Source organism: Lissotriton vulgaris, chromosome 12, assembly GCF_964263255.1.
Source record: "Lissotriton vulgaris chromosome 12, aLisVul1.2, whole genome shotgun sequence".
In the NCBI taxonomy this organism is placed as follows: domain Eukaryota; kingdom Metazoa; phylum Chordata; class Amphibia; order Caudata; family Salamandridae; genus Lissotriton; species Lissotriton vulgaris.
The window spans coordinates 130,250,276-130,273,949 of NC_141700.1; the positions used below are offsets into that span (position 1 = coordinate 130,250,276).

General features: G+C 46.9%; 1 protein-coding gene across 1 annotated transcript in view; it reads right to left on the minus strand.

Annotated features, from left to right (window-relative positions):
• INTS3 (integrator complex subunit 3) overlaps positions 1-23,674 on the minus strand; it is a 677,967-nt gene that overhangs the window by 563,451 nt on the left and 90,842 nt on the right. The gene's annotated exons all lie outside the window — the stretch shown is intronic.

The following is a 23,674-nucleotide window of genomic DNA, read 5'->3' on the forward strand; positions in this document are numbered from 1 at the left end:
CCGGGACGCTGCACAGAGCCGCCACAGGAGCTGAGGGCCCGGCGGGCGTGCTGCAGAGCGCAGGGACTGTGCGACCGCCGCCTAGAGCCAGGGGCCGGTCCGGGGGCTGGGGCTCCCGATGCTGGATCCCGGCCGGGGGTTTCATGTAGTCAGTGAGGCGCTGCTCTGTTCCCCACCAGAGGCTGGGGGTCGGAGACGCTGCGGCGCCTGCACTGCATCACCGGGAGCGCTTCGGACCGTGCCGCCACCGCCTCCTGCCCCGCACAGGGGCGGGGATGTTTCACTGTATCCCGCTCTGGCGGTGCAACCGTCACGTCGAGACCATCGACAAGCGGCACTGCTCGCTGCTGGCCGTGCCCGAGGATACCTATCGCTACAGCCGCAGCCTGGAGGAGCTGCTCCTGGACGCCAACCAGCTGCGGGAGCTGCCCAAGGTGAGGGGGTGGGGAGGGCCTGCGTGCCGGGGTCAGTCACCTGGGGAGGCCTGCCTGCAGGTCGCTGGCCAGGTGAGGACGGTGATGCTGAGCTAGGGGGCAGCACTCTGACTGAAGCTGGGCATGCGAGAGGCCAACAGGCGTCAGTGAGTTATGTCTGGAGAGATTTGGATTATAACATAATATTTTTAACGTAAATTCAGTGGCCCTCTATTTAAATATAGTATTCCTTCTAATACTGTAAGTGGCAATTTGGCTCGCGGAGAGGAGTTAATACTCAATAGGCTGGAATAAGATCCCCCGAGTGAAATGAAGAAAGAATGTCCAGGTTGTTGTCTCTTCTCATCATTACTGCCCCCTTGAGTTTCTCACCCCTACAATCGGAAGAATCCCAAAGCAGAGCGAGAGATTGAACCTGTTGCCCTCAAACTTTTTTTTAAGAGTCAGGAGTTGGATTGGTTAAGGATAGCGAAGTCGGAGTATTCGACTTCCTATTTTAAAACCAAGAAGTGACGCGCATTTTTCTGCAGATAACGCACACTTTTGTCATAATCCGGACCTTTTTTTTGCTATACATAACATTCTAGTAGTTTGCCTATCAAATGTTACCCCCATCTGCAGGGCCTGACCTCCAGCGTGATGTTAATTAAGGGAGCCTTGATTGTGTCTCCAGGCTTAATTGAATAAAGGCGTTTCGCTTCTACCCGGTCCTTGCACTGACTGTCGATTTTTAATACCTTTTGTGCCTCCTTTCTGTATCTTGTGCATTTATCGCATTGTGTTCTGATTTTTAAGTCAACAGGACTAAAAACACACTGGGACTTGCAGATTCATACCTGCGCTATGTGGAAAGTGAAACTACATGTCCCAGCATGCCGAGTGCTGTAGACTGGAAAGAAGACTGACAAAGAGCCACTCTCAGGCATTGGCCTGTTAATAGCCATGAGAATGATGCAAATATGTTGTTCAACTCTCAGTCGGTACATGAGTTTTAGACGAGGTAATACAAGTCATTTTGAATTTTCCTTTTTTAAGTTCCTAAATAAGCGACGGCTGTGTTATGTAGTCACTTTTGCTACCTTGATAAGAATGTACGAAAAGATAAGAATATGCCTTTTACCCTTTGTATCATAACGCCGGATATAGATTTTGCTAATAGCAGTACGCACTAGACTCATTACTGTGTCATTGGGCACACGGGGAACACCTTCGTGTCAACAAAGTGATTGCAAGATTAAGCTATTGCCATTGTATATGACAATGCCATTTATTTATCCGTTTCCAAAACCAACACATAAATACAAATGTTGTCATTTACAATGCCAATAGCTCTAACTTTTCCAAAGGCGAAACCATTGCATTGTAAATGCTTGTTTATGGTTCAGGGCAGGGAGCTGCGGTACTTTTTGGAGCATGGCCTTATTTTAAAGGGCTCAGTTCAGGTGGAGGAACGGCACAAAACACCAGGCAGACAGAGGGCAGAAGGATACAAAAACGAGGGGAAACAATTCACAGCATCACTCAGCACCACCACAACCTCACTATGCGTTACCACAGCATCACTCGGCGCCACCACAGCATCAATCTGTGCAACCATTCAACAACTGGTTCAAATATGTTCTCTAAATGTTTCAAGCTTTATTACAAATGTCACAAAAATATGTTAATATTTCACTTCTGTTCTTGGATTTTCGTCACAATAAAATACATTGAACATCTTTCTGAAGGCCCTAACGGATTATATTGTGTGGCGGGTTGGCAAGCCCAGCCCTGCGCCGTGTCACCTTTGTCATCATGACCGTGAGACTATGGCAAACAGAAGAGGAGTTCTGTCACCGCATCCGAGAAAAAACAAACCAAACCTCAACTCCAAAACAAGGTCTCCCTCCCTCCCCCCCTCTGGGGCATCTGAACCACTGCATCCCACGGGCGGCGGCCAATCAAGGGCAATGTCCACTCTCGAGCGCCATGACCGGGGCTAAAATGCAGCGCTGAATGAGCGACCGATTGAGCTATCAAACCACATAGATTACAATACATACGGTGTATGTATACACACACACAAACACACACTTAAGAGACATAAGTAACGCAATAATACCGCAATACAAGACACCAACAGTGAGTGAACGTTGAGTTTTTTAATGACATTATCAAACAAAGGTCACCATCTGGGCACCACGACCAATCCCTGAACATTTGATAATGTAACACTAGCAACAGACAGAGCTGCTGTCGATCTGACGGGCACACATCCCAGATTCAGCGTGCATGAAGCAGTCACAATATTTTTAGTCTAGACGTCTTACACAATTGGCACCCTGAGCAGCATTTCCTTTTGATGCCCTGCCACAATCAATCTTAAATTTGTGCCCCCCTCACTCAGGAGTACAACCACTAATGCTAAACAATAACCAATGAAATAACGTGGCAAAAGCAGCAGCCTAGCCAGTGTAATGGACACCAGGGCAAGTAAGCAAATGCAAACCCTCAATATGGCTACAGATATATTAAATACACGAATTATCAGAGTAGCGTGGGCCTTGGTGCCATTGCACCTGCTGCACCAATGGAAGAAATTCCCCTGGGCAAAAGAACACAAATAAGTTATCAATGATTAAAGACTTAGCGGAACCACTGCAACAAATAAAATACTTTCCACAGAACATTTACTATGAATGCATAGAAGCGCTGCCATTATAGCATTATTAATAGAACATCCTTGCTACACATTTGTTTTTGAAGTGTCGAATTCTAACCTGGAGGACGAGGATAGTATATTTTAGGAGGGCAGAAGAGGCGCATGGCGTGGGATCGCGCTAGCATGTACAGCCCACAAACCTCGGACACATTAGGGGCAGCAGAATGAACAACATGCAGAAAGTATGTGCATCACCACCACGTCATTACAGAAATGTAGAAACCCGATGATTTGATTAAAACATGGCCACAATGTTATTAAATACTGCAGAAAAAAAGGAGGACCGCAAGGGAAACGTGTGCAAGGAAAGCTGTTTTCTTGTTTGAGAACAAGGCTGTAAGTCAATTGCTTCACTTAACGTGGGAGTTTGTTATTAAAGCAAATTAAAGTGAGTAGACAAAAATAACAGGTTCCTAGTCTGGAAAGCTGGGACTAATGAAGCAAAGGTGACCCAACATGGACATGCCAAGCGATTTAAGGACAGTGGCACGCAGGGCCTTCTGCGACAGAAAATGAACGAACAGGCCCAGAGAAGCAAAGGAGTTGGGCCCGGACCCCTCTATAGATAAAAAAAAAAGCGAGCCGAATCAGTTTCGAGCTTGGCCCGGGCACATGGTCTGTCTCTGGGGCCAACTCAAAGACAAGTCAGGGTAGTGGCCCTCGGTCACTGTATTATGCATCCTGTAAATGAAACTATGACATGCGGCCAAGGTCCTCCAGCACAGTGGGGGAGAGCTGCTGAAACAATAGGAGCACAAAAAAACCCGAAATGGGAGCATAACTCCTTCCACTAATCATTTCAGCATTCATAAAATGCAGAACAAGAAAGTGAAAAAACATTTAGCAGATGGAAGCAAGATGCCAGCCTGTAACCTAACAGCACATTATGTGACCTTAGACGGCTTTATTAATTTAGGTCAATGACTTTCGAAAGAAAACTGCGAACAACGTGTTAACCTTTCCTGTACAACTAGGGACAGGAACAATTAACCCATTACAAACGGGAAACATCATTTTCAACGAAGGCTTTTCTACGCGTGACGTTTACTACGAGGCACTTACCTCGCAAACGTCTTTTCCACGCGTATGCCTTCAACGACAGTCTTTACCACGCATATATGTTCTGGCTAGGGGGGGGGGGGGCGTGGAATTCCTTCCAGTCGTTCAGCGTGGGATTGGGGGGTTGGCGGGGGTCGGCTGGGGGAGGGGCTGGGGGGGCCTGGGGGGGTCTCCCCCCAAAAAATAAACAAAGGAGCGGGTTAATTAAATTAAAAAAAAACGCACTTCAGTACCACCGAGGTAAAAGGAAAGTGCCTCCCCCAAAGACGTGCCGTTACGTCAAAATAGCAGTCCTTTTTTAATTTTGGCAGACGTGTTTTGACGCTTGTTTCGATGGTGGATGGAAGTACGGGCTGCTGGTGAAAGACAGGAAGGTGTCAGGTAAGAAAATAATCTTTATTATTTGTGTTTAAAGGACGTTAAAATGCGTGGTATAATCCTTCGTTGCAAATTCCAGCGTGGTAAAGCCACTTGCGAACTAAAATTCGCGTGGTATTGCCATGCGTGGAATTTGTATTCGTGGTAACATCATATATTCATTACAAACGGGGTATCAACAAATCGGAAATGATCTCAAGGCTTCTACAGTAGGGCATACTGTGTGATCCTGGGCAAACCACTTAATTCCTCTGTCCTTCAATGTTCTTCACTGAAAAATGTGCAAGCGACGAATAGAAGATCTGCTCATTAGGAGCTGATTAACTGAAATTAAACAGCTTCGAAAATTGAAAGTTTTGTTTTGAAAATGGTAAGCAGTTATTTTTAAGTGTTAACAGCTATGCGATTTACATAATAGGTATTTTGATTTGATCTCTTTATGGACCAAGTCAGGGCCCAGGCTCGGATCCACGCTCCCTACGAAAGAGTGTGCACAAGGCATCATGCATTAATATAAGTGGATATTATCTGGGCACTGGCCTTTCTGAAGGCCCTAACGCAGTGGATCCCAAACTTTTTGGGTTTGTGGCTCCCACTGTGAGAAGGTGGCCTGATATGCAGTGCTCACTATTCTAGTGAACACTATGTATCAGTCCAGCAACCCTTATTGATGATTGGTTGTAAGTCAACCTTATAGACCAGCTATCCTAGTAGCATGGATACGAGCAGTCTAAGGCTAAAGACTCGAGAGGGCGTGTTAAGCCAGCTGTTTACCACACATATACCCCTTGAATACCCAGTGAAAGGACACCACACAAGTGTTATGAAAATAAACAAGATATTTATTAAGAATCACAACAGCCCTGTACTCTTCATGAGGACAGGGTACTAAGCACAAAACAAAACTCTTACGAAAATACTTAAGTTAGCACAGTATATACAAATGCCCGAGGGGCACGGAAAACCATATACTCTGAAAGTGGAATGCGAAATTACTAGCAGGTAAGTACAGTACTAATAGGCTTTGGAATCGCTAGATCTTGACTATAGAATCTTCAGATTACTTCTAGGAGACCCAGGGGACTCGGGTGCAGAGTGTGCACTCTCACGCGTGATGCGGGACAAAGTCTATGGTAGCTAGTAAAGACAAAGTTAGTGTTCTCGGGCGAACCCGACCTGGTAGGAGGAAAACGAAAGTGGATTCTGACCCTTGGATAGTGAGGCTATGCTGGGGCACCGAAATGCCGAAGTTACCTAGCCCAGGGGCTGCAGCTGCATAGGTCTCATAAGACGTCGGGAATCCTCGTAGACGGACCAGGAGCCTGGAAGAAAGAAGTTGCTGGCAGGCGACCAGTGAAGAAAGTTCGATGGATCCAAGCCTGGATCGAAGGAAGATGACACCTGAAAGCAGAGGGGACCAAGTTCGAGACTACTAGCCAGTAGTCAGGTGGCACCAGGAGGGCACCGGATGGTAGTCACCTCGACTAGGTGAGTGGGTGACGCTGTGCTCGCAGATCTCACGGACCAGGAGGCGTTGTCGGCGACCAGGATGGAGGAGCGAGCTGTCCCACGATGGATGAAGCTGTCGGCGTCGCTGGACCCCAGGATTGGGCAACAAAGCCTTGGCAAATTCAAGCCCACGCGGTGGACTCAAAATGGCGTCTGGAGTGGACCAGGAGGGTCCGGGGTGCCTCTCTTGAAGAAGGAAGCAAGGGCCAGTCTGGAGCAACCAGACCAGCAGCAGTGATGTCGTCGGGCGTCGTGAAGAAGGCCACAAGCCAGCCGGCTAGTAGCCACACAGCGCGGTGAGCACGCAAAAGCAGAAGGGCCCCACGCAGATCGTGGAGATGTTGGAGGGCTGATTTTCGGTGCTGGAGCTGCTCAGGGTTGGGGCTTCTCGGACCCCAAAGCACTCACCAGTGGAGCACACGGTGGGCTTGTTGCAAAGAAGTCGTGCAGTCTTGGCGATCGTCGGTCCCTCGAGGTCTCGTCGCACTCACAGTTCTCAGCTTTGCTGTAGAGGTGAGTAGAGGTCAGAGGTGCCAGGGTCGTCGGATTCGTGAAGAAGGACTTGCAGCAGACCGCAGTGTTCTTAGGATGGTGCCCGCTTGATGCAGGGTGACTACTCCTTAGCCACAAGGGAGAATCTTGAAGAAGGAAATCTTGATGTCTTTCGCAGAAAGTCGTGTCTTGATTCCAAAGATGATCTGATCTGAACAGGGGGCCCGCTCCCATCTTTATACTAAAAAAGGGGGCTGACCCGGTGACTAGGTCCTGCCTATGGGTGGGACTAGGAGGGGGGTGGTTACACCCCTCTGCCATGCCGGACTTTCCCCAGGCCAGGGGCTGGTGTGCCCCAGGAACTGGTTCTGACCGGCCTATGCGTAGTGAGCACCGGGGTGCCACTCAGCAGTCACCTTCCTGTAAAGCCCTGCCTACCCAGGATACACAAAACCATGTCTGGGACGGTGCTAGCACCGCCCCTGACAGGAAACCCTTTGTCCAGGCTCCCCTCGCTGAAAGGACTCCCAGCTGCAGGGGGTCAGACTCGTGTCTGTGGTGGCAGCATCCATTTTGTGGAGCTGAGGCTTCGTTTAACTTTAATCGGGGTTCACAGTTACATACATGTCGTGTCCCTCTAGAAGGGTGGAATGCTAACCCCGTCGCCAGAATTGGCGAGGGGTTAGTATTCCAATTCGTATGACACCTTACTCGACATGTTTTGATAAAGCAATACCAAAGATAGCATTTAACCGCGAGGATTATAATGCACTTAAGAGTATATGGTATGCGATATCATGGAACAGCTATTAGGACTTGGTTCCGCAAGCTGCAGACAGTCTCAGCTCATGCCAGAGCACCATCTCACACGATTCCAAGCACTCTGCCTTCAGGATTGTCAAGGCCTGCCATAGGAGTGACTGATAGGAATCTGTGTGTCCATTTTAGGGTTAGATATAGGTATACTATATCTACAGCAAAGGGTGATTACACGACTTTGCCCCAGCTGTCATGCAGCCAGTTGTGTCAAATTTAGGAGGCCAGCCAGGGGTGGCATAATACATGCTTCAGCCCCTGGTAGGCCCTGGGTACACCTATGCCCTGAGTTACAGGGTCTGATAAGGTGGTCCAGTACCAATTGGTAAATGCACCTAGGGTACATGTTGTAATTTAGAGAGAGAACAGCCAGGCTGTGGGTCTGATTGGCAGGCCCACAGCCAGAGAAAGTCGTAAACCAGTGAAACAAAAGCAAAAAATCTGGGTGATCATAGGATTGCAGACCCTACTCTCCTACACCCTCGACATAATTGCCAGTTGGCCGTGGCTCCCCATGATGTCACTTTTTCTAGGATGTATGCCCGACCTCTGGAGTAATTCCAGTTTTCTGCCTGAAGGGCAGCAGTAGCCAGAGGTGCTGGGGCACTAGAGGGGTGTTGGATGGCGAGACCTCAGGTTACTGCCATGCCAGAGAGGTGCACCCTTAATGGTGGCCATGGCTGCTGCAATACTAGAGAAGAGATTCTGCTGTGCTGGATTAGTTGGAACATCAGAGTGCTGACGCTGTGTAGAGCAATGCATGCTTAGGTGAGGGTTTACGATGCTGCAGTGCCTTAGACATGCCGATCTGGGTGAGGGTTTGGGGTTCTGCAGCGCTAGAGAGGACCCGGATAAGGTGATGATTAGGCTTGCTAAAGTAATATAGGGAGCTGCTGGATTGGGTGAAAGTTCAGGGTACTTTAGTGCCAGGAAGGTGCTGCACAAGATAATTTCTAGGGGGGCTGCAGCGCTAGAAAAGTGCTTGCCCGGTTGAAAGATCAGGGCAGGATGTAGCAGCTTGAGAGGTGCCGACCTGGGTGGGTGTTTATCAGGGGTGCTGCAACGCGAGTGTTGAGTGCCCTGTTTTAGGTCTGGTTAGGTTACTCCAGCAGTAGAGAGATGACGGCTGGGGTGAGAGCTAGCGGTACCATAGCGCCAGTCAGACCAGTGCCGTCCCAGGTCGAGGGCTCGGAGTGCTGCAGCACCGGAGGCCAAGACAGAAGCTGGGTGGGTGAGGCCATGAAGTGCTCCAAAGCCAGAGAGGTGCTGGGTGGGTGAGGGCTCGGAGTGCTGCAGAGCTGAGGCTGCTGTGCCTGTCTTCATGTCAGTGCATGGAGGGGTAAAAGACGCTCCTGTTTTTCTCTGCTGAGGTAATCAGGATTCGGCCATCACAAGTTACCAGCTGAATGGGGATTACAATTTCCACAGAATAATCTCCTGTTGGTGTTTACCCATCCCCCAGCATTTTTACGCACTAAAAATTGTGAAATCTGTAGGTGAGAAATCGGATGAAAATGGAAAATGTGTGCAGCGCGGTAATAGCAATTCCTGAAGTAAATCCCCATTTTCAAGGTCCATGTCAAAATAACACTATTTCCAAAAATTAAAAATAATTATTTGCAACAAAAATTATTTTATTTGAGAGCAGAAATACCGCATCCGCATCCTTTCCCTACGCTTTTTTATATATCATTTGTATGTTAAACATTCAAACAAAATAGGCATATGGCACCCTTGATCTTATGGGGCGCTCGGCTTTTAGCAGAATTTAACTGACATACCAGGACCTGGTAAGACTGGTCGTGTTATGTTTACTGTTACCAGGAGAACCAGACAAAACTCTGTGCTGCCCTTTCGCCCCAATAACGAGCACTTCTTTAACTTTTAACAACAAATGTAGAGAAATAGAAGTGGCTTTTTTTGCAGTTAACCTATTTACCTCGTTACATTTTCATTTTTAATTTCTCTCCCCTGGAAAGCGGTAAACATGATTGCCTCTTTAAAAATACACGGGCTTGGTGGTGACGAGTTTGTATTTGCAATTGTTCTAGCAACCTACTTTATGTAACTCGTGAAGAGGGCCTCCACAGGCGCTGCAAAACACGGGCAGCAATAACACTCCACAGTAATCCTGCATATGGGGAGGCTATGTGAACACTTACGTGTGAAAGGCGGCTGAACGCTCTAGGTGTCTCTTGTAACTCCCCACTATGATGCGATGCAGCAGGGTGTATTTAAATGAGGTTCACTTGCTGAAAGGCTGATGAAAAAGTCAAGGCTGCTGGTATAAATAAGCAATAAAATGTATTTATATTCGATTCATTGCGAGAAGTCTGATAATATTAGAACACTGGGCCATACTACAATTCCTGATGCCGGCTGACAGGTAGGGGGCCAAAAGACGCAACATTTTTAAATTGCTCACAACATGATGTGCACTTTCCAAAGACGTGCACGGCGCCCCTGGCTGCAGCTAACGGTTCACCAGGGTGCCGCGAACAAGCAGCGCGAATAAATCCTACGGAAAACAAGGATAGAGTGTGAGACAGTGACTCTAGGGGAGGGGCAGAGAAAAGGCTTCACGTCCGTCAATGCCGGACCAGATTCGGGGGCGTTCCCGAGGGCTTTTGGCTGACGTAGCGTGATGTCGCCAAAAGCCAAAAATTCTCGGGAACGCCCCCGAATCTGGTCCGGGATTGACGGACAGAGCCGTCTCCCAATGGCTAGCCTCCATTTATGGAGCTAGCCAATGGGAGACTGGGGACGGACCATGCCCCACATACTATATATCAATAGGTTTTCGCCTAGCGAAACGATGCTTTCGCATCGTTTACGCCAGTCAAAACCTAAAAACCCCGGGTACCAATGTATGGTCTCTCGGTCATACCACCTCCCTGGAAGTAATCAGAAGCTGTCTGCAGTTTGCCACTGTACATTGTTGAGGGAATCCCTCTGTCTGAGGTTAGCTCGCAATAATATGGTCTGTCCCTTTATATACATATACGCGGAAGAGTGCAAACATAGATGATCGTGCATTGTATATTACAGATTATGGTTCAAGTACTGCAAGCTCGATTGTTCACATGTGAACAAATAATACATTTACTACAATAAAGCCTAGTTAAAATGATGCTATAGTCCAAAATCAAAACCTAAATCCCCTGAAGTCCACCAACGTACGGTCCACTAAAAAACCTTAAAGTGCGCCCATGCCACCAAGGCACCAAATTGGAGATTTGTGAACTCAGGCTAATTATATAAACAAGAAACTTTATTTAACAACAAATCATCATAATTAACATAATATGTGAGACTGTGACCAGTGATAAGATCTATGTGTCATATGCATCAGGTCTGGTCTTTCCAACCTAGCAGCGCACGGCATTTAGCTGTGAGCAGAAGTTGTAGGACACAAGGTCCAGTCTCTATGACCAGCCACCAATGTACCTCAAGTGGTCCTGCACCCAATCGGCTGATGACAATCAATTTTAGGGTCAAGCCTACTAGAGAGCACGTGAGCCAAATTGTGGCTTACCAAGAACATAAGGGGCTTGGGCCCGGCCACTGCTTGCCAATGGTTGTCTTTCCATGTCCCTCATTTGTCCGTTTCTAATTGAAGTCCTAAATTGTCCATCTTGTGTTTGTTCGACCCATGGTGACAGCCTCTTTAAAATTTCTTTGAATGATTGCCATCGCTGCTGCGTCTGCTTGCTGTTACAGCAATACATTATTTTTGCGTGATGCATTCTATTAGTGTGTATGAATTTTTGAGTTGCCTCTCTCATGTAAGTCTCTCGCCTGCACTCTTTGTTGTTCTCCGTTTACAGACTGTTTCTCCCCGTCCCCTTCCCTCTTACGTTGGACCATGTGCTTTTCACCATTGCTCCTACTCTACCCCCAACCCTACTGTCATTTTCGCTCCTGCCCTCCCTGTTGCTTTTGCATCACCTCCAGCCCTACACACCCCTGTTGCTTTCACGTCCCATACCGTGTTGCTTCAGCGTTCACCCTCCTTCACCCAGTATTCCTTCTCCATCCACTATACACCCTCGCCCCCATGGTTTCAACGTTCTCCCCAACCACTTCAGTGTTGCTTCCGGTTAAGAAAAAAGAAAAAAAACACTTTTGGAAGTTTTTTTTAATTACGATCCAACTCAGATCGATAACAAAAAGAAAAAGACTTGCGTCATTTTGTATGCGTGGTCAACGGCCTACAAAATTATGCACATGGCCATACTGCCACAAAGACTTTTTTTGATTTGTGTTTAAATTTTAGCCACACTGCATGCCTCGCAGATGCTGAACGTGTAGCTGGAAATCATTGGCAAACGTCAAATGGTCACAAAGGTGACCCTAGGAACCTGAAGCAGATGTTTCTGGTCGGAGCGCAAAGCTCTATTGGCTTTATAGGGCACCACTAACTTCCTAAGGATGGGGGGTCCCTCCCCCTGGAGGATTCTATGTGCTGTACAGAGAGCTTTGAATTTAACCCTCTCCCGCACTGGAAGCCAGTGCAGTGTCTTCAGGGCGGGTATAGCTGACTGCCTCCTTGGCACGTTCGTCAGCATCCTAGCCGCAGCGTTTTGAACCCGCTGAAGCTTGCTGAACGTTGCTTCAGGGGCGCCAAGGAAGATAGCGTTGCAGTAGTCGAGCCTTGAAATGATCAGCCCCTGAATGAGTAGCTTCCTCGATGTCAAAGGGAGGAGAGGCAAGACTTTACGAGCTGAACGGAGGAGCCCGAAACAGACCCCTGCCGTTTTCTTAGCCTGGGTCTTAAAAGAGAGGTCTTGCTCCAGCCAAACCCCCAGGCTCTTGATCTCCTGCTTAGGGCTGGGGAGCTCGCCCAGGCAGCTGGGCCAGATGGTCGAAGGGAGTGAGGGAGTCTTATGCCCTAGCAACATTATTTCGGTCTTAGAAACGTTTAATTTAAGCGCCGATTCGCACATCCAGGTGTGCACTTTGGCCATACATAGGCGCAGCGAATCCGGGTTCTTCACCAATTGGGACAATGCGACCACCAGCTGAGTATCATCAGCATAGCTGACGATTTTTATCCCAAATGGGGCAACCACATCCTCCAGTGGGGCCATATAAACATTGAAAAATGTGGGGCTTAAAGAAGAGCCCTGTGGCACCCCACACTGGAGGGGGATAGATGTTGACCGTTCGCTGCCTTCCCAGACCTGATAGGTCCGGCCACACAAAAATGACCGAAGCCACTGCAGCGCCACTCCTGCCACCCCCACATTGGACAGCCGTTGGATCAACACTTGGTGGTTTACAGTGTCAAAAGCCACACTGAGGTCCAGGAGGATCACTGCCACTGACCCTCCTGAATCCAAAATGCTCCTGGCTTCCTCAACGACTGCCAATAGGGCGGTGTCTGTGCCCAGCCCTAGCCGAAAACCCGTTTGTGACTCTCGTAACAGACCGTTGGACTCCAGAAAGTCTGACAGTCGGTGATTAACCAGTCTTTCTGCGATCTTACCAAGTCCCGGCAGCAGAGAGATAGGCCTGAAGTTTGCCAAATCCGATGAATCCAGATTAGGTTTCTTCAAGAGAGCCTTTACCACTGCTCTTTTCCAGCTCGGCGGCACCACACCCTGGGCAAGGGATGTTTTAATCAAGTTCGTAACAGGGGACGCAATAACAGATGCCACCTGTTTCAGAAACCTCATTGGTGCCGGATCCCCAGGAGAACCACTCTTCATGAACCCCAGCTCCTTCATGACTTCTGCCACAGATATTGGACCAAAAGTGTCCAATAGGACACGATCTCCTCCTACCTGACTGCCCATGTCTGCGCTCTGCGCAACCTGAGGCAGCTCGCTTATGATGTTCTCTATTTTCAAGTGGAAGTACTCCGCCAACTCCCTGCACTTCTCAGCTGGGTTATCCTGGATCAACGGGGGCTCAGGAATTTTAAGGAGCTCCTTTACCACTTTAAAAGTCTCTCTAGAAGAGTTGGAGGAACTTTTTATTCTTTCCTCGAAAAATTGGGCCTTAGCACAGCGAAGGGCGTTTTTATATGCTCTGATTGCTGCGCGGTATTCATCCCAACTAGCCACCCCCCAATCTTTCCTCCAAGCCCTCTCCAACTTCTTACATCCTTTCCTAAGGATTCGCAGTTCCGGTGAATACCATGGGGCGGACCCCATTCTATTTCCCCTCCATGCCACTCTTTTTCGGGAGGATGGCATACAGGGAATTGGTCACCCACAGATCAAAATCCGCATCAGCCACTACTGGGTCTGAGGCTAAGAGAGGACACGAGCTCTCAAGTTTGGCGATCCAGTTATCCACTGACAACCTGGACCAGGCTCTTTCCAGGGTATAAACCCTCGGAGAAAGGGCGGTTCTTGGATCAACTTGCAAGGTTACCGGGACCAAAAAATGGTCTGACCACGGTAGAGGGCAAGCGGGCAGGGCCCTAAGGTACGGGATATTCGAGAAGATGGGATCGAGGAGATGACCCTTGGTATGCGAGGCTCCTGGGTTGCTTAGACTAAGATTATATGCATTTAAATCACACTGCAGATCAGCAGCCACTAAGTCCGCCGGGTCATTAAAGTGCAAATTCAGGTCCCCTAACACCATAAAATTAGTTGTGGAAGAGGCCAGCAGCGTGACTGTTTCCATTAGGGAGCTAACAACGCTGCCCATGCCCCCTGGAGGTCGGTATATCAGAACGCCTGACACTGTTACCATAGGGGACGTCCACAGAGAGAACTGGCAGCTCTCACAGTCCTGAACATCACTATTCTGTGCCCTGCACACAAACATGTCTCTATATATAATGGCAATGCCGCCCCCACGCCCCACAGGTCTATCCAGGTGGTATATTAGAAAACCAGGGGGAAGGGCTCGAACTAAGTCCGCACCCGAACTGGCTGTAATCCAAGTTTCCGTCAGAAACAGGATGTCCAGATTGTGGTCTTGTATCAGGAAGTTGATTTCAAGAGCATGGCACGGGAGAGATCTACAATTCAGCAGGGCCATCGACAGGGCGTTCTTTCCCTTGTCAGGTTGGATCAGCTGACATGTCCTACACGCAGAGAAAGATTTAGATCCTTTATAGATTTACTTACACTATACATTTTTAGGAGCTCGCAGCAACATAATGTCCTCTCGAGAATATGTGATCCGCATTTCTGGAGTTTGAACCAAGAGTTCTGGCCCTAGGCCCGCCTAACAATATCAATTGTTAACCGCATGGTTTGAATTTGCTTGCTTACTGTCCGCTAAATGCGTTAGCATTTTGCTGTGCAATTTTTCCAAATACCTAGGTACCTGTCTAGACTCATTCGTGGGCTAGAACAGGTCACTGGTCCTCCCTTTTCTTTGTGATTTGTTTTCCACATGTCGCAAAACTTGTAAATGACAGCAACTTCCTAAATTTCAATATTGCAAGAAAAAAAGTGATTCAAGCCCTTCATCAGCCCTACTCATGTTCAAGGCAACTCTAAGATATTATTTATTCAAACTCACTGAATGTCAACTCCCATCCCTTTCCCAGAACTAACCATTTTGGGATGTATTTCACTGTTCTATCTACACACCTTTAAAGAATAAAGTTACAGCTTTTGCAGACAACTGAATGGAGAGTGTGGAGAAATGTGTTTTTGCTGCAGCCTTAGCTAATGGCATTGATTCCTTGGATTCTTCAAAGATCAGCTTTGCTTCCTCCACTTTATTATTGGAACACTATTATGACTCATCACATACTTCAGTGATTGCTTGGTAGCGTCAAAAGGAATCCCCAAGAAAAAGACCCTGTCCTCCAAAAGATGACATAGACAAAAATTAAAGTCTCTTAAGCTTTCTCTATAAGCTATTGAGTGCCCGGATATTTGGACAGAATGGAAATGGCGTACTATGTTTAAAAACGCTTCATTTGAAGAACAAAAATGTACTTTTAAAATTCTGAACTCCCCTAATCCATCACAAGCAATTTTCTCTGTGATTAAATATTTTCAAGACTACCCAAAAAAGGCTGACTCAACCAAGTCTACTGAGCAATGTAATCATAAAGCTTTTTAAATATTTTACAAAGAGAATTGCTTATATTCAGCCATCATTTGATCAATTATCAGTTCAACCCCAGATACGTTTTCTACTTATTTACTGACACCGTGGCAAGTCTGTCAGTTTTATTTAATTTCACAAAAATGACTTTCTTTGCTGGCCTCAAACAAACCTTCTGGCTCTTATTGGGACTCTGTTCCTCATCAATTACATAAGAAATATCTGATGTTGGACTCTAGCTGGGCTAACACCATTATCAATGCATCTTAGAAATTTTACAAACAGGTGACACCATAACTTACACACCCCACCCAGAATCTGGTCATTTGTTCAACTACAGCCCTATTTCACAATTGCCATTTCTGGGCAAATTGGGTGCCAACTGTTGTCTTTCAGCAATTGTAAATTTTGTGGAAGCCAACAGTCTATATCCAGCCCAGATGGGATTTTGTTCAGGCCACAGCAAAGAGGATACATTCTTATTTTTTTTAGATGTGCTGCGGATGTTAACCTTCACACTGCCTTGTTTTCGACCTTTCAGCAAAGTTTGATACCAAAAATCATTCCATCGTTTAGCCAAAGCCAGAGGCGTAGGAATTAAATTTTTGGCCTTACTATGGTTCCAGATTTTTTATTGAGCAAATCTTTTCGAATTTCTTCTTCCTTTTGAATACTGTGTAAGACCCTGTACTTGTGGCGTTCCTCTGAGTTCTGTGTTGTCACTATTGCTGTCTTTCATCTTTGTGTGTTGGGATGCGGGCCATGAGTTCGCCTTTGACGCCCTAGTGAACTTGCAATTAATTATCGGCATTATGGAATAAGATTAGAAAGTTCAGATGAAGCACTTATTTCACCAAGAACACTCAAAAAGTTTGTCCTACAGGACAAGATCAATTGCTTCGTGTAGATCTACACAAGCCACGTAAAGATTTTGCTTATTAAGCAAGATGTATTTCCAATACAAGATGCCAAATCTAAATATGATCAACAGTACTGATCTTTGCTCGAAAGCCTGCTTGGCTAGGGGGATATTATATGATGTCCATACACCTAAACAGATTGTAAAGAACCTGTCTGGCAAAAATCTTCTGCAAATTATCAATAAGGCTGATCGGGGGGAGGGGGATTGTGGATAGTTGGAAGGATCGCCACCATCACCCTTCTTGTACATTTGAATAATTTCTGATGCTAACTGAAGAGCAATATTGGGAAGAAACCTTAATAGTTTACTAGTAAGAATCTGAATCTTCCACTGCTCATCCTCCATCAATTAATACAAGCAGAAGACTCAAAGGTGACATTGTCAGTCCCCAGTGATAATGAATTTGGCATACTTCTAGAACTGAGGATTCCAACATTATTAGGTGCCATTCCTGCATAGACAATAAAAATTACCATGTTCAACCCTAAGAGAAACTTAAGGCAAATCCCCATTAGATCATAGAATCCACAATTAATGAGTGGGAACAGGGGGGAAAGATCTCTTAACCAAAATCAGTAACTCCCCAGAGGTATGACCAGATTTATGAGATAGTATTACATAATAAGAAGTAAATCCATTGAGATACACCTTGTCTACGACCCACGTTCCTTGAAATGAATTGACGTCAAATTCCCCTATACAAGTAACACACTCAGTATCACAAAATGTAGAATTTATACCAAGTAAGTTCCAGGAAATCATGGTAAAATCGGCTTTTCAGTTCCTGTTCTCTCGGTTCAATGAAAACGTTGTTATAGACTTTAGCTGGGTGTGACCAACTCGATTCACCCCTTCAGTTTCCCTGAAACACTCGGGGGCCAGTCCCCCCAGGGCCATCATATAAACAGTGCTAGGTCAGGTTACTTGAGGGACCACACAGTCAATTGCACCTGGTACATCATTACTAATAGAACGGGTTGCCCCTTCCATCTCCCTAGAGAACTCAGAAGCCAAGCCCCACCATAAGGGCATTGTGTAGTTACATTACTCGAGGGCCCTCGCTACCGGTTCCACTTGATTCTGCATTGCTGGTTGAACTACCAACCTGGGAACTCAGTCAGTCTAGTATAATGGGCCTTGACCCGGTCACTTCTGCATCTGTTCGGGTACCCTGGGGGTTACAATAGGACCCAGAATGGTTGGATACTTCAGAGCCAGATGGGGAATGTAACCCAAGTCTGATGGTGGTGGGAAGAGGCCCAACCATTGCGTAACTCTAAACTGATGAGTCCATCAAACAGTGCCTTGTCTTTCATCGTCAGAGATATATAATCAAATCGTGAGGAGCCCAGCAGACAACGTTTAGCATAGACAATGTCAGATCTTATTACCGATAGGAATTTATGCTTGGTTTTAGCCAAGTGAATGACCTTATTGACTAAGGATTCTACATCATCGTGTGCTTCAGGGGCAAATTTAGAGACTGGCTGTGTATTGTTACGGATATCTGTATTGATACTATCATGAGAATGGTTTATACGTGGAACCCTCCCAGATGGCAACAGCCCTAGGTTGGTCCTACTTGTAGACACGGGGACTTGGCTAGTTGTAGTAGGAATTAAGGCCACAAGGGGGGACACAAAGTAGGAACAGTAGTCATCTAGGGCTTGTCTAAATCAAGATGCTCAGCAATTTAACTAGGATTCCCAGAAAAGGCATTTCTCACCTCAGCTAGAATTAGAGTTCACATTAAGCTGCAATTTCCCAAGATCATCGATTCGTACAATGAACTTCCAGACTAAAGATTTCAATTCTTGCAAATCAAAGCGTATTGTGCTCAAGCCACCACCCTCTACACTGCCATCTGCTGGAGTTATAACACTGGCATTAGTGGCTTGAGAGGAGATGTGGGTGGTGACCTGCTCAACGTCCAGACATTAATTGGAGGCACAGACTGGATTCATCCAATGGTGCAAACTTATTATGACAAGGAATATTGGGGAGAATAGTAATTTTGGAGGAAGAGTGGTACATTCACAGTCCAAGATGGTCCATCAGATTTCACGATGTCAACAGGAGCATGAAGTCTGGGCGTCATCTCAGGAGGTCCTCCTCATTACAGTTATCGCCACACAGCCTTGTGGCCAGTCTTAGCAATCAGGATCAACTCTGTGTTTTTAAAATAGACTTAACTTCTTCAATAAGGAGGTCTATATTTTCAAGGGTACAGTTAGCACCAGCACTTTTCTGAATTAAAAGGGTTTTTATTGGATTCCAGCCCCTTATGTTTCACCATTTTAGAATGGGTACACAGGCAAACACTAGAAGATATAATTAGAAAGCCTATTTGCAGAAAGTGGACGCAAAAGCAGTGTAGACATAGAAACAATGAAACCAGTGGCTACCTTCCATTTCAAAGTAGGCTGATCCTTGGTCCAGAGGCTTATATCATATGAAAGATAGTGCGCTCTGTCCTGTATCTTTCTGCCACTGTCAGACGCAGGACGGGCCTGCCCTTGTCCTGGCCGGACCTGTAGGTGTCCCGCGCAACAGTAATTGTCACTGCGCTTTATAGCATTGCAGGGATGTTGACCTCCTCCTCCATTTCATAACCACTGCTGGCGCCACCTGGAGCAAAGGATGATGGAGCTTAGAAACAAATGAAATCCAGTATTTGTAAAGCGCACAATTACCCAAGGGTGTCAAGGCGCTGGGGGCCGTCGGGAAGATTAAGCGAGCTATTGCCCAGAGTCACATGGTGCTGGACTAACCTGCCGCCGGCACCGGGGATCAAACCATAAACCCTGGGGTCCAGAGTCTGGCGCCCTGGTCGCTGCACCACACCTCTTCCCTCAACAGGTCCCCACCGGCAGGCCTGCCGCCGAATGGGTCTTTAATCTAAATATGGTCCCCATGGCCCATCTCATTCAATCGCATGGGTTCAATATTTTTCTCTATGATGGAGATACCCAAATCATTGTTAAACTTGAGCGAAATCCGAAGAGTGCAGAACCACAACTTCAAGACTGCCTCTTCAATATTTTTACTTGAATGCGTGCCGATCACTTAAAACTTAACATTGGCAAGATAGAAAGCCTTTGATCTATCAAGTTCCTTGAATTTTTTAAGCTTCCACTCTAGCAAAGTACTTTGGCCCGCTAACGCACCCCAGTAACAGAGTGGTAAACTGTTAGTGAGGAAATAGATTCCTTAAGTCGATCAAGTCACATTTGTGGTAAAATCTTGCCTTTTCTAATACACAATGAGACACGTGTATTTCTTTGTCCTTCTCAGAAAGTGCAGATTCTGAAGCCATTTGTGGATGCACGTCTGGATTAGTGCAAGACAATCTATTCGGATGTACCAGATTTTTTAATTCAATTTGTTGCAACTCATTCTGAATGATGCTGCCAGACTAGTGTGTGTTTTACACTAAAAGATCCCTATCAAACCGGCCTTACCTTCTTTGCACTGGTTCCCCGGAAAGAAGCAGAATCACTTGAAGTCCTTGTGCTTGGTGAACAAGGTAGTTATACTCCTGATCAATGGTGTCTTCAACATAGCTTTAAATGCTACTCTACTGTTGATTTGAGATATGCAAATCAGTTACGCTTGAAGATTCCCAAATTTTGGCAAAAAACTTTAGGCGGTAGACCCTCTTAGGCTGCAGCTGATCGGGTGTAACTTGCTGCCACTGTATTTATGCTCTGAATTTGATTTGTTGAGATTTAGGAAGCTACTGAAGACCAGGCTATTTTACCACCCTTATTTGTTACCACCCCTTCATCTTCATGCTTGTGACTTTGTACTGTGTACTTAGTTCTGGGCTCTTAGCAGCAGGATACCCTTACTAGGGTACATGCTGCGCTTTTTAAGTACCAAATTAAAAAAGATCTATTATTTCATGAAATATTCTAATGTGATTTGCGGAACTCGAATATTTCTTGCTCACAAATGTAAACAGATTCCCAGGTCCTCAGACGATCTTTTGGACAATCCCATTAGTATTTCATGGCACACATTTAAATAGACAATGTAGGAAAGTAGGATCTGCTTTTTATGGTTACCTCCACTGTTTGCTTGATGTTACACTGTTTTTGACTAGTCTGACTGGGATCCTGCTAATCAGGAGCCCAGTCTATATGCTTTCTCCCTAAAATGTTATGTATGTACTTACGTACACTCGACTGGATACTGGGGTACACTTGTCAGTCCCTAGTATATGGTACACATGTACCCAGGGCATATGTACCCCAGAGGCCTCCCATGGACTGAAGCATGTATTATGCCACTCATGAGAGGCAATGCAGAAGGGAACTACAGGCCTACCATTGCAACCTGTGTAAGATGGTGCATGCACCACTTACGCTAGATATAGGTTTACTATATCTATAGGTCACTACACTTAAAATCTATCAGTCACCCATCTAGCAGGCCTAGACAATACTGAAGGCAGGGTGCTGGGTTTTACATGGGAGGCTGCCCCTGCAAGAGAAGAGCACCCCTGCAGCCTTCGGAGACCATTATCCCTGGATGTCCGTGACGCAGCCAGACATAAAGGGTAGAGGTGCATTATATGCTTGCATAAAATGCTATCTCGAAAACGGCTGCAACAAAACATGTTGTGCTTGGTATCAAACACTTTGGAATCATACCTCCACACAGTATCCGGTGTGGGAGGTATGATTCCAATCTCCTGGAAGCGAGCTTCCTGGGGTCCCTGGTCTTCCCGGTACCAGCCTTTTCGACCCAGACACCACAAAATTGTTGCTGCTGCCGACCGGACACACATTTCTGCTCTCCTGCTGCTGAGCCAAGCTCGAGCAGAGGAAGGCAGGACAATAGGCATCCTGTCACAGGGAGGTGTAACCACCTCCCAGACAGGATTTAGTGTATTGGGTGCACTTCCAAAGTGCCTGAAAGTCTGCATCTGGGGCACACTTGGTGTCCCTGTGCATAGTCCAGTTCAAACCAGTCCTGGGAGCCGTTGGCTCCTGCTCTGGCGCGAAACTGGACAAAGGACATGGGAGTATCCTCCTCACTGTCCTGACCCTCCCCTGAATCTGTCCAAACCTGAGTACAAAAGGGCTTACCTGGCTGTAGGACCCTAGATTCGACATTGACAAGATTTTTAACCAGAAACCACTGAACTTCGACCGTCTGGACACTCTGGACTTCAACTGGAACCCGTCTTCGTCTCCCTCTCCGTCCAAAGCATCGTCTCTACCCGTGCACCATACAGGCTCCGTACAGGACCTGTGGAGCTTCAAGGACAACTGAAGTATCTCGCTTGAGGTGAGGAATCACTCCCCTACATTCGCAGGCACCGCAACACAACTGACCGGTGTGCTGATCCTGAGCTCCTGCAGACTCCTAAGGCTCCAGCAACACAGGAGGTCGGTTCCTAAGTTACTTGAAGTTGAGCTGCCCTCTAACCAAGTCTGAGGCCAGTATCTCTCGTGGGGACCGCATAACCGGAACCCCTGTGCACAGTACTCTTGCAAGTGCATATGCTTGTTGGCGTTCCCCAACTAAGTGCATTGGACTATCGATAGCCCGAACCTCTGCGCACATTTCGTACAAAGGAGTTTGGCCTCCTTGCACTCTGTTCCCTGCAAGCCGTGACTTTGTGAAACTGCTAGAGGTCTCCTCGCGACTCCTGTGACTTCAGCCTGTGGGTCCATTTGAGGGACAACACTGCTGTCCTTGGGCTCTCGTGGTTGCTCCAGGCCTGCCCAGACTCCCCTTGCTGTGGTGAGTCTCCTGGTTTCTTGCTGGGCTAGACCGTAACCTTATTCGACCGTCTTCATGGGTTGCCGCTGTCAAGGTTTGTTGGTGCTCCCGCCGGACACCGACCCCTCAGCACTAGAAATCCTTCGTGGGAAAGCTCGTATCTGGCTCCTGGTCATCCTCAACGTCTCCTGGTCCCTGTGGCTGCACAGTCAAGCTCTCTATCTTCACACCTGAAGCACCCGACATCAGTGGGCATTCCTCTACCGAGCCCCTGGTCACTCCAGACTCTTTTCCCTCTGCTTTCAGTTTCCTACCATCAAGAATCCACCTGTGGGTTTCACCGGACACTTTCTTCTTTCCAGCAATGGCATTTCTTTGAAGTCTCCCATTGAGATGAGATCGACGATGGTTTCAGACGCTACTTCAGCCCTAAGCACCCGGCTTCCCTTGGATAGTAACTCTGGTACTTCGGTATCCACGGGTGGGGTGGCTCTCCAACCTTTTATGTTCCAGAGGGTTTCTTCGTAATCCACTGGGAAGGGTCCTTAAACTTTAAAACTGTAACCGCAACTCTCCCATTGAATTGTACGTAGCACGCAGTCGTGTTCTCACACTGCACCCGTCCTCCGTGGGGTCCCTCCTTCCTCACCTTAGGTGGTTCCTTGGGGTTCCAGCGATTCTACAACCTCTAGACACTGTCTTGACTCGAGTCTTGGTTCTTATACCACTTTTTTAGTATATGGTTATTATTATTTTTATTATTATTACTATATTTAAGTTTATAGAGCGCACAGCTACCCGGAGGTTTCCCGGCGCTAAGAACAGGTTGAGGGCAGATCACCGGCAAGATTAGACTAGAAAAAGGGAGGTCTATTGCTTACATAACCAAGTTTTTACATCCCTGCGGAACTTGAGGTAGCTAAGTTCAGTGCGCAGTGGGAGAGGAAGAGAGTTCCACAGCGATGGAGCTAGATAAGCAAATGAGCAACCGCCCATTCTGGCTTTCTTGATCCTGGGGACCTGAAACTTGTGCTGGGTGGATGAGCGGAGTGTGCGGGAAGGGCAATATTGGTGGACTAAAGTTCTGAGATAAGGGGGGGCTCTACCTGCGTTGATTTTGTGCATAAAGCAGAGGGCCTTGAACTTTGTGCGGTTTTCAATACAGAGCCAATGAAGGCTTCGTAGAGAGGTGGATGTAGAGGACTTGTTGGGAAGTTTGCAAAGGAGCCGGACAGCCATGTTCTGTACCGTTTACAGTCTACGAGTCACTTCCTTGCAGGCCCCCAGAAAGAGAACGTTACCGTAGTCCAGTCTGGATGTAATTAAAGCCTGGACTACTGTTTGTTTTGTGACCATGGTTTGGTCTCCACCCAGGAGCCCACTGTGTAGTAGTGCTACTTACGATTGGTTCTGTGCTACAGTATTGTGTGCTGTGTGTTTATCTGCATGTAGCAGATACTGTGAGGTATTTAAGGTGTTATAATAATAAATACATATTTGTATACCTACTGTGTGGTTCTCCTTTCATTTAACCAACACAATAAATACAATAAGGTTGCATTCTTGTGAAACAAGCTGCTTAACATTCCTTCAAGACTAAGCCTG